Source organism: Triticum aestivum, chromosome 5D (genome assembly GCF_018294505.1).
Source record: "Triticum aestivum cultivar Chinese Spring chromosome 5D, IWGSC CS RefSeq v2.1, whole genome shotgun sequence".
NCBI lineage: Eukaryota > Viridiplantae > Streptophyta > Magnoliopsida > Poales > Poaceae > Triticum > Triticum aestivum.
In genome coordinates this window covers 324824821-324836941 of record NC_057808.1, presented here as the reverse complement: position 1 = coordinate 324836941, position 12121 = coordinate 324824821, and the positions used below count along the sequence as shown (strand labels likewise).

At 48.4% G+C, this 12121-nt stretch overlaps 2 long non-coding RNA genes across 2 annotated transcripts; one reads left to right on the top strand and one right to left on the bottom strand.

Annotated features, from left to right (window-relative positions):
• Nucleotides 1–403: 403 nt before the first annotated feature.
• On the top strand, nucleotides 404–4072 carry LOC123124782 (uncharacterized). The gene is made up of 4 exons (XR_006461229.1): nucleotides 404–710; nucleotides 801–1081; nucleotides 1634–1891; nucleotides 2480–4072. It is a non-coding gene; the product is annotated as an uncharacterized lncRNA (long non-coding RNA).
• Nucleotides 4073–5830: 1758 nt separating this feature from the next.
• Nucleotides 5831–9578, bottom strand: LOC123121486 (uncharacterized). The gene is made up of 3 exons (XR_006459758.1): nucleotides 8078–9578; nucleotides 6602–7596; nucleotides 5831–6201 (listed from the first exon to the last, which is right to left on the bottom strand). It is a non-coding gene; the product is annotated as an uncharacterized lncRNA (long non-coding RNA).
• Between the last annotated feature and the right edge of the window lie 2543 nt (nucleotides 9579–12121).

The following is a 12121-nucleotide window of genomic DNA, read 5'->3' as shown; positions in this document are numbered from 1 at the left end:
TGGGCCATCTACACCTACACTAGGTAATACTAGAATGCCCATGCATTGTCACGGGCTTTTGAAAAAATATAAGATACTACTCACGGAGCTAAAATAACCAAGAACAATACTGTCTCAGCTAACACACATTTGTTTTGACAATCAGCTAACACATTCTATCAAACACGGAATGCGGCGATTCGGTGCCCGAGCTCAGCTGCTCCCGAAATCGTCGCGGTCCAGTTCGGCCTTGGGATCCGAATAAATGGGCATGTGGCGTCTGACGCGAGAGTGGAGAAAAGGGTCGTGCGGGAATATACAGTATAGAACAGTACCTCTTTGGTGGGACGAGATCATATTGGGAAAACGGCGGACACGGACCAGAACATTGTCATTTATCCCGAGCCGCGGATCAGATAAGGTGTACAGGACAGTATTGTTTTTCCCTTGCGATTTGGGTGAGGTGGGCGGCGGGCCGGCGGCGCTGGGCGTGAAATGGGGTGGCGCGCATGCCTGTGGGCCGCTGAGAGTTCTCTGTTGCGGCAGCGAGGGTGATCGGCTGGGGCGGTGTGTCACGGTGGCGGGGGAGGCTGCTTGGTCGGCTGCTGTGGATTCACTTCTCAGGCTCTGTCTCAGAGGTTGCGTCTGTTGGTGATGGTCTGTGGAAGGAGGGTTTCCGGCGGGCGGGCGGCGGGCGCTGTCCAGCGGGATTCTTCGTCGCCGATCCGCGGGTATTCTCTCGCGAGATTTTCCTTTGGTGCATCCTGATTATTTTCTTCACATTTTTGGTTCTGATGTTGAGCGTCCCTGTGCTTTATTAGGTTTTCCGCCGTTGCCCCGCTCTGCTCCGGCTTCTCCTCCACCTGCTGCACTTCCTTGCCCCGTCCAGATTAGGGAGTCACCATGTGGTGGCTCGCTATCTGCCCCCATACCGGGGCGCCGGCCATCTCGAGTTGTCCCCTCCGTTCGCCGTCCGAATGGTCCCAGGCCTTTCTCCTCCATGTGCGCCATCTCCTGACGAACTCCACCTCAGATTCAGTCTGAACCCGTGACGCCCCCTCCCAGTCCCAGCCGTCCCTCACCCCCTTGCGCCCCTACACCTGTAAGGCTTCTTCTCTCTTAATTTCTTTTGGTTCCCAGCTGTCCTATTGAAGTATTATGCATCGGTTTCTTCAAACCAAGGTCCTGTGATTAAGGGGGTTGAGGAATAGATTTAATACAAATTAAGGAGATTGAGAATTAACATAAACTTGATTTTGAGATTTGAAGAAATGTGATGGTAGTGAGATGTATCCATATTTGGGTCTGCGAATTTCATTGTGAATGGTCGGTTCTTATGTCCATGAGAAATAATTTTGTAGAATATTTTGGGGGTGGGGGGGGGGGGGGGTCATATGATGTATTTTAAAGTTATGGACTAATTTATGTGTTATGTATACGGAGTTTATGGAGTTCAGTATCCATCGGTTGACTGCTACAGGAGCAATTGGAATGTTCCATGAACCTCTTGGCCATGCATTGTATAAATGCAATTTTGGAGTCAAGGAAAATACTTATCTCTAATCTGCAGAAAGTAACCAGTGCAAATGTTGTATACCATTGCATTTGTTTTCCTAATGTAAATATTAATTAAAACAGTTCCCATCTTCTACAGGTACAGTGCTGGGTTCCGTTGGAAGTCATCTGCAAGTGTGCCACCTCTCATGATGGATTCTTCTCATGGTGGGGATTCGGTCTGAAGGTGGAAGCTGTTGGAACCGAGGATCGACGGACGGTCAGACAAGAACACAAGACACGATGGTTTACCGGGCGACGAACGCCCGCCGGGCGACAGACGCCCCCAGCGACGAACGCTGGCCTTTCTCTGTATTTCTCCAACTCGGCTCGGCTTACAACAGGCAGCAGTACGGAGGTATTTAAGTCCCCGGCGCACTCACACACAGGGCGCAGCCCACCCCTCTTACTCACGCGCGTGCACGACCTGCATGCCCGGCCGCCCGCGCTCACTACGCGCACACTGCGGCCGCTCCAACAGATCACAAACGGCCATCAACTGCACCGCAACTCACGTATGCATGCACGGCCGTCTAGCTAGCTCACTCGACACACACATATACGCCCACCACGAGCACACACACGCACGAACACCTACCGTGCTGCGTCCCGCACGTCCCGCGCGCATCCGACACGCCCGACGAGCCCGACCGCATCAGTGCATCCCGCACGTCCCGCGCGCACTTGACGCGCCCGACGAGCCCGACTGCATCAGACGTCGTGGCTTATTCCAACACATGCTTCCGCTGTTCCAGAGTCACTCAAAGTCTCAGACTACAAAGTTTTTCATATCCATTCATTGGTCCTAGTTATGTAACAAAAATACTTGAATTTGGTTTTCCGTGCTTCGACCCCTTCCACTTTGCCTCTAAACATTAGAATACTTCTACATTCTTCTTGCCTTTTTTTATTCATCTCCTTAGTTGGGTTGAAAACTCTCTTGCAGAAATTTGGCAACAAATAAATTTGAGGAAAGAATACGAACACCATTCTCGTCGTTGCACACCTGGACTCTCACGGATATCTGGGAATGAGCGCTTCCTATTCAAAATTTACTTGCAGAATCAACTGATTGGTATGTAATTTTTGCTGCAGCAATATGAGCAAATATTATATTCTTTGGGATAGTTGCTGATGTTTTTTCTTCACATGAAAAGCTTAGTAATGATGTAAGGTAGGGTTCCCATGTCACTTGTTAAATAAACAATTCAGTTTCAGCTAGACTATTCTTTGCTACATCACACTTATACTTCCGCTGCCCAGACGATATGCATTATAATTGCCACTAAATTAGATATCAAAAGTAGTTTGTGGCTCAGGTGTTAAATGTTCTTCATGCACATCAAGTTGTTCTAAAGTTTGGTGGAACTAATTTTTCTAAAACAACCTTCTGACTAAGTTGTACTAAATCAGCGACACTTATTTTTGGATGGAGGGAGTACTAAACATAGTGTTTTTGCTGCTTATTGATATTGCCAATCTTTTCCATGAATGTTTCTCACTCTGGTGTCTTGGATAGTTTACCTGCTTTGCCTCAGACAAGATATACGTATAAAGCAAATTATTTCATATACTAAAAAATTGTTCCTTGTTATCCGAAATCATCTCATGCCGAAACCTATCTTTGGACTAAGCTGCAACTAGCAGCTTTTATTCGGTATTAAATCAGCTATCAACAAAATAAGTAACTAAATAGTTAGGTACTCGATAATATCCGTCGACCGTATTTATTGTGCTTTTTAGTTGCCTTAGCAGTGGTACAGTTCACATGTCCATGTCCATTTTGCAGAAGGTCCATATGTTGAACTTCTTTTTAAGAATCTGCTAATGACGGTGTGTAGAACTGCGGTTTCCTTGCAAGGATTGCTCGCTGTCACTCTTTTGGCAATCTTGCTGAAGATTGGTTGGCCAGTGTGCCGTTATTTTATTTGTGCAGCTGTAAGGCTTGGGACTGAGGCAGGAGCATTCCCCCAAGGGAAATCAAGTTTTATTGGGAGGTGGTATGTTGTGGATGTCACCATATCGTGTATTTTCCTTCGTTCAGGTTACATTTCATTTCAGGTTCTAGAATCTTATCCAAAAGGCAGTGCTGTCTTTGTGGATTTTGTTAAGCTTTGTCTTACGACACTTCATGGCAGTGTTCACTGTCAAATCCTGTAGGAAATATGTCTGACTATGTATGCGCACATGTAGAGATGTGCCTATAATGAATATTTACACATGTGATTGATGTTCATTCATTTTGCAGCACTACTAGCTTCGCCACACGCACCACCTGAGAGATGGTTCTGCCTGTAGAGATGTACCTATAACGAACTACACATGAGATTGATTGTGATTCATTTTACAACAGTACTAACATAGCCACTTGCGCCACCGGATGTTATCATGGTAATCTCGTAGTCATAAGGAAAAGGCGTCCTGGTGGCGAGTGTCATCGTATTTTCCTTTTCACGTGTTTTGATCACTTCATTGGTCAACGTAGGAGTGTGTGGCTGTTAATGCCTTGTATTTTTGGTTGAAAACATGATTGGTACTACTTGGGACAGTTTTGATGTGAAAACACTAAGGTTAAGCAAGTGCCTTTTTTTAGCTGTATAATAAATCATGTGGTATTCATTTATGACGGGGCTGGTGTAGTTGGACGTTACTGACTTCATGGACAGAGACGCTCAGATCGGCTCAGAAAAATGACTGAGCCGTTTGAGGCCTACCTGATCCGCATCTACAGTTGTAGCTTCCGTCGCATTCAATGCGTACCAGGTCTGGGCTTATTTTAATTCAGCATACGTGATATACGGACGAAAAACACAGGTGATGGCACAGATCTAAATGCGAGCGTACGATGCTGATTTCAGGAGCATCTAAGCCCGAGCTCAGAAATGAATATCCGAATAATGTTAGTATCTATAGCCGGTCCTCTCAAATCCTCCTCAAACGTCCGCAGACCGAATACGAGAGAGAAGGAAATAAAAGGTGATCCAATCGCAGCCGGTCCCCTCAAATTAGTTAATTGCCATACATATTCTAGCAGCTCAATATTAGTTATGTCTAACCTGTATCTTTAGACCCACATCACATCAGATGTTGTGTTGATTTTTTTAACATGAAATCAGACTTGTTCTCTCCCTATTCCTCTCACCTCTCATGTTCTTCATGGCACCATGTTGATGCTCTAATACATATAGGTAAGCTTTATGTCGAATAGATAAGTAGTATTCAGTCAAAAAAATAGATGAGTAGTATATTACAAAGAAAACAACCACGTGGTGGAAGGACCGCTTCTCATAACATGAAAGCAAACCACACTAATAGAGTACATAGCTCCTGTGTATTATTAGTCAATCAGGGGGTTCTATGTTTCTCAGTAATAATTATAGACCATATAACTCCAGTTTCAAAAAGATATCATTTCAAACAAAAACTAATAAATTGAAGAAGCTTGTCATCCTTTACATTTCAAACCAAACTAATAAAGAGTACATAGCATTTAACTTCCTCAACAGCCATGAGTATTAACCTACGATGTATACAGCTAGTAAATAGAAATATTTTAATCTGGGAGACACATATAACAAGTTACTCGCCATTCAGACAAGTGAAGTAACTATGGTGGGGCTTCCTGGAGAAATCCCATTTGCAGAAGCTCTAGTAAAGATTTCAGCCATTCCTCTCAAAAGTTTAAAGAGCATGCACATCGGCATGAATTAGCACATATATGACCACATTCTAGTCGAAAATACTTGTAGCTCTAGATCTTGAACCCAGAGGTACTAAACCCGACATGGGGTAACAGATATGCAATCTCTTTGAAGAACATTTACAGATTACTCTAGATAGGTTTTGCGCAATCCATGGAGAAAATGACTATGCAAACTATGGCTACCAACTTTGGATTATCTCAGCCTGAAAAACTATTTCTCCAGCAACTAAGGGTCTAAACGGTGCCTAATTGCCAACTGTTCGCCATCTTCAAAACAAGGCTAATCAGATTGGTCATTGGATGTTACATCCGGGAGAATATACAAATCATGAACCATGCCAATGATGGATCTTGACACAAGAAGTAATCCAATTGCCAACTTATTAAATGGAAAAGAAGTTCAACTTTCATTCTAATAGAAAACAAACAGAAGCAATCATTTCGTTGGGCTATTTATTTTTGGAAATAAGAATCCGGGTTCTTATTTTCGCATGGATTGTAAGTCGTAACTCTCTTTTGATGACATGTTTTTTAGATTGCATACCTTATTTTTTTCTGTTATTTGGGAAAGGTAGATACTGCAATTTTGGAGTATAAACACAACTGGCATAAGGTGCTTGTTGTCCAACTGTATTTCAATGTACAAAGAAATATGTATCACTCAAGGATGCCTGAATAGCTAGATTCCCAAATGCTAAGATTTTTCGAGCATGCATGCTTACCTTTTTGGTACCAGGTTAACAGAAATCTAAAAGCAAATGCACCATTACATCATTTATGTAATTAAATTATCCACCAATATAGTGATGCACCTTTCTTTTTATGGAGCTGATTTTCACGCCAGAAGGTGTAACCCACAACACTGGGATGCAACTTTCTGAAGGTACCAACGAAGCCTCTCATATTGCAGTTTTTTCGAATAATTTGCTCTCTTCAATGGAAAAACCTGCATCATCTGATTTGGCCTGAAAATCATTGTTGAATAAGTAACTTCACATGCTAAATAAGAAAGGAAACTTGTGCATTGATAAGAGAATTTTGGAAAATGTCTACGGATTTCAAACAGAATGAGAACAGAAAGCTAGATAAGTGAACGCATTTCTATAAATTCGTTGAAGCATGGACCCATTAACCCTGTAAACCTGAAGGTCAAGTGAAAGAAAAATTAAAATAGAAACTTATGAGTTCACAACAATACTACGCCAACTCTGTATTGGATAGATAATGGTTTTACTTATGAGTTCACAACAATACTACATGATTCGTAGAGTAGGCATAGGCTTAATACAAGAATAAGAAGTGTGCCGCTGTGGTACAGTTAACTACAATTGTTAGTTAGTTTGGCATACTATTAGAGAAACCTACCAGAATCCTCTCAATGGGAAGTAGAACACATCCGCTGTGCACCCCCTCTCTGGACCTTGCGGCCCTCTCCAGCCGTCACGCACCTGCGACTTCGACCTGTCCATTCTAATCGTCGTTGCCCAGGCACCTAACCGACATCACCCTCGTCTTCTGTGCGGTGTGGTCTAGCCACCCGATGAAGGCCGAGAACCAGGAAGCCAAGTAGCCAACGCCGCCATGCTCCACAGCGTGCATTGCAACAGGGTATAAATATCCTTTTAGCATCCTTATGCACATCAACTAGCATTGTCGATTATTTTTACCTTCAAATCATCATCCTTCCTTGTCCTCCCATAATCTTCGTCTCCCCAATCCATGCTCACCACTGAATTACCTCCATTATCAGTAATTCAACTACTCACCTTGGAGCTAGTACTGAACTTCAGTATTTATTTATGAAATAACAATTGTACAGCCAAAGAACCGGCACCACTCTACTGTTGACAGCATGCTTGATTCGATTACTTGATGCATGAGCATAAGTACCTACATCTGAAAGAGCCTAATTTCTCTAGCTCAACTAATTCACATCGATGACAGTGTTCCGGTAATTTCTCAGTACCAAAGGGATCAGTGAATGGCACCAAACATGGTAGGAAACACAAATACAAGTACTGTTCCACATATCTACTTGTAAAAACTGCAGACAGATGGTAGCAATTGTAATCCATATAACAGGCCCATTCATATTACTGAATACCAATGAGCTAAGTAAATATTCATAGGCTGATGTGATTAGTTAAGTGATGTACAGAGGAGGAACATGCAAGATCAAGCAGGAAGGCCCAGGAAAACAACATGAAAATATATCGATCGAAGAACCAAAGGCTGAGCAGAAACTTCATACTCACTTGAAAGCCCCATGCCCAAACAACAGACATGAGGCTGCAGCTCCAGTGTATGGCCGCGCCCCCGGCAGCACGGCGGATAGCATGTCCTTGGCGCCAGCGTCAGGTCTGTGCGCACGCATCCCCAATTTCGCAGTCAGCAAAACACGTTAGGGCAGTGGCGGAGCTAGCATTTGACAACAGGGTGGTCCGCTCCAAAAAAAATTGATAAGCAAAATAACATCTAAATGTTCTAACTAATTACCAATATCACATAGAAGGTCTTAGAAGCCATTAAAATTCTCAATTAAATCTCAGTTTTACATAAAGAAGTCTACGTTGTACATACTACATGGACAATAGTACATAACTTGAGAAATTCAAAAAGACTATGTTTCTGTCCTACGTTTTTGCATTGCCATGAAGGTATCAATTATATCATCTTCATAATTTCTTTCTGGAAAAGAGAAACAATGTCTCCGGTCTTCTACATTCTTTAAAAATTCTGAAATAAAATTTACTTTCTATCAATAAAGTTAATTGAGGCAGAAATGAGGTGCAAAATTATATATTTGTATCTGCCTAACGAAATTAGGTTAGTTAAACTCACCCTCACATACACTCCTCCAGTTCCCCTCTCCCTCCCGGGCCGCTCGCGGGGCGGCTCCGGAGGAAACCCTAGCCGCCCCCAAGCACCCCTCCACTCCTCGATTCCTTGGCCGCCGCCGCCGCCGGTGCCGGCGGTGGTGGCGGCGCCCGGCCGTCAAAGGCGGCGGGCGGGGGTGGCGCGCCCCGACGGGCCTTCTTCGCGCGGGGAAGCTTCGTCAAGCGGGCGGCGCGGTGGATGTCTCCGGAGTGGCGGCGCACGGCGGGGAGCACTGGGAGAGGAAGAGCACGGTCTGGAGGTGAGGGGCGGCAGCTTTCTCAGGGCGCCGGCGCGGTGTCGGAGGGTGTGGCGCGGAGGGATCTCGGCGGCGGATCTTGGCCTGGGCCTGGAGCGGCGGCCGGGAGACGCTGCGGAGGCCGGGGCGCGCGATGCGCCTCCTGCTGTCGCCGGCGTGGAGGTGGAAGGCTGCGCCTTGGGGAGCTGGTGGCTGCGTGACCGGATCTGGGCGCTCGATCCTGGGTCTCGCGGCGGGGAGAGCTGCGGTTAGCGGGCGCGTGAAGGCGGTGGTCGATGGTCTCTCGCGTGCGTGCTCCTGGGGCGCAGCCGCGGCTCGGCTGGCTGCTGACTGCCAGGAGTGGCGTCTCCAGCCCTGCCTGTGGCCGGCGGTTCCTGGCCAAGCTGGAGTGGTGGTGGTGCTGGTGCTTCTTCTTCATACGTGTAGGACCTGGAGGTTGGTCTGCGTGCTCCTGGCCGTGCGAGGGGTCGGTGTCCTGCAACAGCTGGAGCATGACGGCAAGGTGCTGTGGCAGCGGCGGTGTGGCCTCGCATCGACTGTTTGGCTCCGATGGTAGGGGTGGGAGGTGTGCGATGGTTTGGATGAAAATTCTGCTTAACTTTGGTTAGAGCTGGCGACGACGGCGCCTGTGGGTGTCGTTCTTTTCTTTGGAGGCATCGCCGAAGTCTGTCGGCATCTTCTCCTCTTGATCGGGTTGTGGTCTCCGGGCGAAAGCCTTGGTCCGTAGTAGGATCGGCGATGGCGGCGTCTTGACGTCGTTACTCTGTTGAGAGCATCGTGGACGGAGACTTGGCTTGGCGGTTCTGTGATGTGGTTCTCCGGTGCTTGCTGCTGGTCCGAGTGATCTTCATGGGCGCTATGTACGCTGCTGCCGGTGTCCCAAGACGATGGCTTTGTTCAGGTCCGGCCGAGTCCCGCTACCTACTTGCCGTCTCCTCCTAGGCATTTAAGGGTGGGTAGCGCGTTGGCAAAGAGAGCCCGGCTGAAGTTGTTGCTCTTAGTGGTGTTCGGCATTTGTTGTGACGCGGCTAGAGGATTGGTTTAGGGCAGGCCCTTTGCGTTGTGTTTGTAATTGTTGTGGTGGCTAATCTGTTGATTAGCTCGGGTGTGGAGTCTTGCTACACTTGCTGTTCGCAGCAAGTCGTAGTGTCTTGTAATTCAACTTCTGCCTTCTATAAAAATATGGTACGCCTAGGCTTACTCTCGAAAAAAAATATTTGTTGATGTACTAGATAGTATAGTGCAAAAAAGCAAACCCTAAATCCAAAATTGGGGTATTTTGATACCTTATTAAATCGGGTTGGTCTTGCAGTCCTGTTCGCTTGATGGCTTGCTGCCGCCGGGGAGTACTATTGCTGTTGCCGGCTTTGCAGGGGGCGGGGCAGGGCAGGCCGGCAGGGGGGCCAGGAGGCCGGGGGAGGGGCGCGGCTGGAGCCGGGCAGGCGGGAAGGAGAGGCGGTACGGCGGATCCGGCAGGCGACAGGCCAGGCGGCTAACGCTCCTGTGCGAGGGCGTCGGTAGAGGCGGCAAGCGAGAGGGTTGGGATTTTGCAAGGGGATAGTTTAACCCTTCGTTATGACTACGTTAATTTTCCTTCTTGTCTAGTCCCTCGTTAATTTTCATAAACCAAATAAAGAAATACAGTTTATACTTAGATAACCATACATAGGAAATACAGTTTAAGGAAACATAAGCCGCCTCCCGCACCGTTAGATAGCGACGCATCCGCCGTTGGATCGAGTAACTCACCCCACTCCCCGTGTTGTGCTCCTCCTACCCTGCTTTCCATCGCAGAAAAAATCCAGTAGATTAGCGTCGCTCCGGCCGTTGGCTCTCTCCACAAGAAAGAAGCGCAGCAGCGTCTGCAGCCCCGTAAGCTACACTGCCGCTCCATTCCAGAAGAAAGAAGCACACACAAGATTCCAGCGGCCCGGCGATGCTTTGTTCCAGTACCGGCGATGCTCCATTCCAGCACCGACGATGCTCCGACGGCCCGGCAGTGATGCTCCATTGAAGCACCCATGAAGTTCCGGCGGCCCGGTGATGGTCCGTTCCAGCACCAGCAATGCTCCGTTCCAACACCAACAATGCTTTGACGGCCCGGTGATGCTCCGTTCCAGCACCGGCGACGCTCGTGAGGTTCCGGCGGCCCGACGATGCTCCGATGGCCCGGTGGCGATGCTCCATTGAAGCACCCGTGAGGTTCCGGTGACCTGGCGATGCTCCGAAGGGCCGGCGACGATGCTCCATTGCAGCACCCGTGAGGTTTCGGTGGCCCGGTGGCGATGCTCCATTGCAGCACCCGTGAGGTTTCGGTGGCCCGGTGGCGATGTTCCATTGCAGCACCCGTGAGGTTTTGGTGGCCCGGTGGCGATGCTCCATTGCAGCACCCGTGAGGTTCCGACGGCCTGGCGGCGATGCTCTATTGCAGCACCCGTGAGGTTTCAATGGCCCACGATGCTCCATTGTAGCACCGACGTGGTTCCGGCGGCTGGACAACGCTCTGACGCCCTAGTGATGCTCCATTGCAGCACCCGTGAGGTTCCGATGGCCTGGTGATGCTCCACTACAGACCCGTGAGGTTCCAGAGGCCCGGCGATGCTCGGGCGTTCAACAATGCTCCATTGCAGCATCGGAGAGGTTACTATGATCCGGTGATCCTCCATTGCGACAGCCAACGACGCATGTAGCAGAGGCCGACACTTGCAGCCCACAAGTGCTCTGTCGTCGCAGCATTGCCGGCCACCAACACGGCATAGGACCAACACGTCCTTTAGCACCATCGCTGGCTGGCCGACTCGAAGCAACGCCATTCAAGTTCCGCGCTCTCCACAACACCATGGAGCAGACGTCTGCGACCCCCTCTCCTCGTAGCACCGGCTCACTGCGTGTTGGCGCCCAGTCTCACAGCAGCTGGCGGCCAGCTCCCAACACTCAGTACCGCACGGACAATGTTAAGAGTAGCCGATCACGCATCAGCCATCGCCGCCCCGGCCAACTGTGCCTTATGCTAGCAGTAGTTTAAGTGCAGGAAGCTAGCAAAATACACTAGCGAGTTGTGTGGAAAATAAACAAAGCCAAAAGAATGACGATAGCATGTTGTGGAGAACTGGAGACCAGCCGCGTGGAAAGATGCACTGCATGCTCGTGTGCTCTGTACCAGAGCACGACTAAACGGGTTGATCTTATCGAACGGCCCAGCAGGCGGTTTACGGGTTATCAAAATCAGTCAGCTGAATATAAAGGTTTCCCTAATTCCTATCACGCGCCAAACAAAGAATTAGAATAAAATGACTCATCCCATGTCTAATCTCAGTACAACTCCCTATTTCAAACTCCTATTTCCCTACCCAAATATTGCCAAACACTCTTAGGACGGGCCTTTTTCTGTTCTGTAGCCTAGTTAGAAATGCATAGATATATAGGCCGATGCAAAATCCCAGAGTGGGCCGCGGCCCACCCTGGCCATCATGTAGCCGCGTCCCTGCCTTAGAGCAAGAAGGGAGAGGAATCCAGCGTCTCGCCCTGGCTAGGGTTTGACTATCACCCTGGTGCGCGTCGACAACCCGGAAGAAGAGGGCGTCGGCGTGACCTAGACTTCAAAACCTCCATCCATGGAATCCGGCGTCATCGGCTACTGGGTCCTTGTGAAAAGGTTGCTTCCGATCGGGAGGACGGGGGCGGCGTGCAAACAGGATGGGAACGACGGTGGCGTGTGAGCGAGGGCTCGGGAGTCTGAAAAGGCGTGAGGC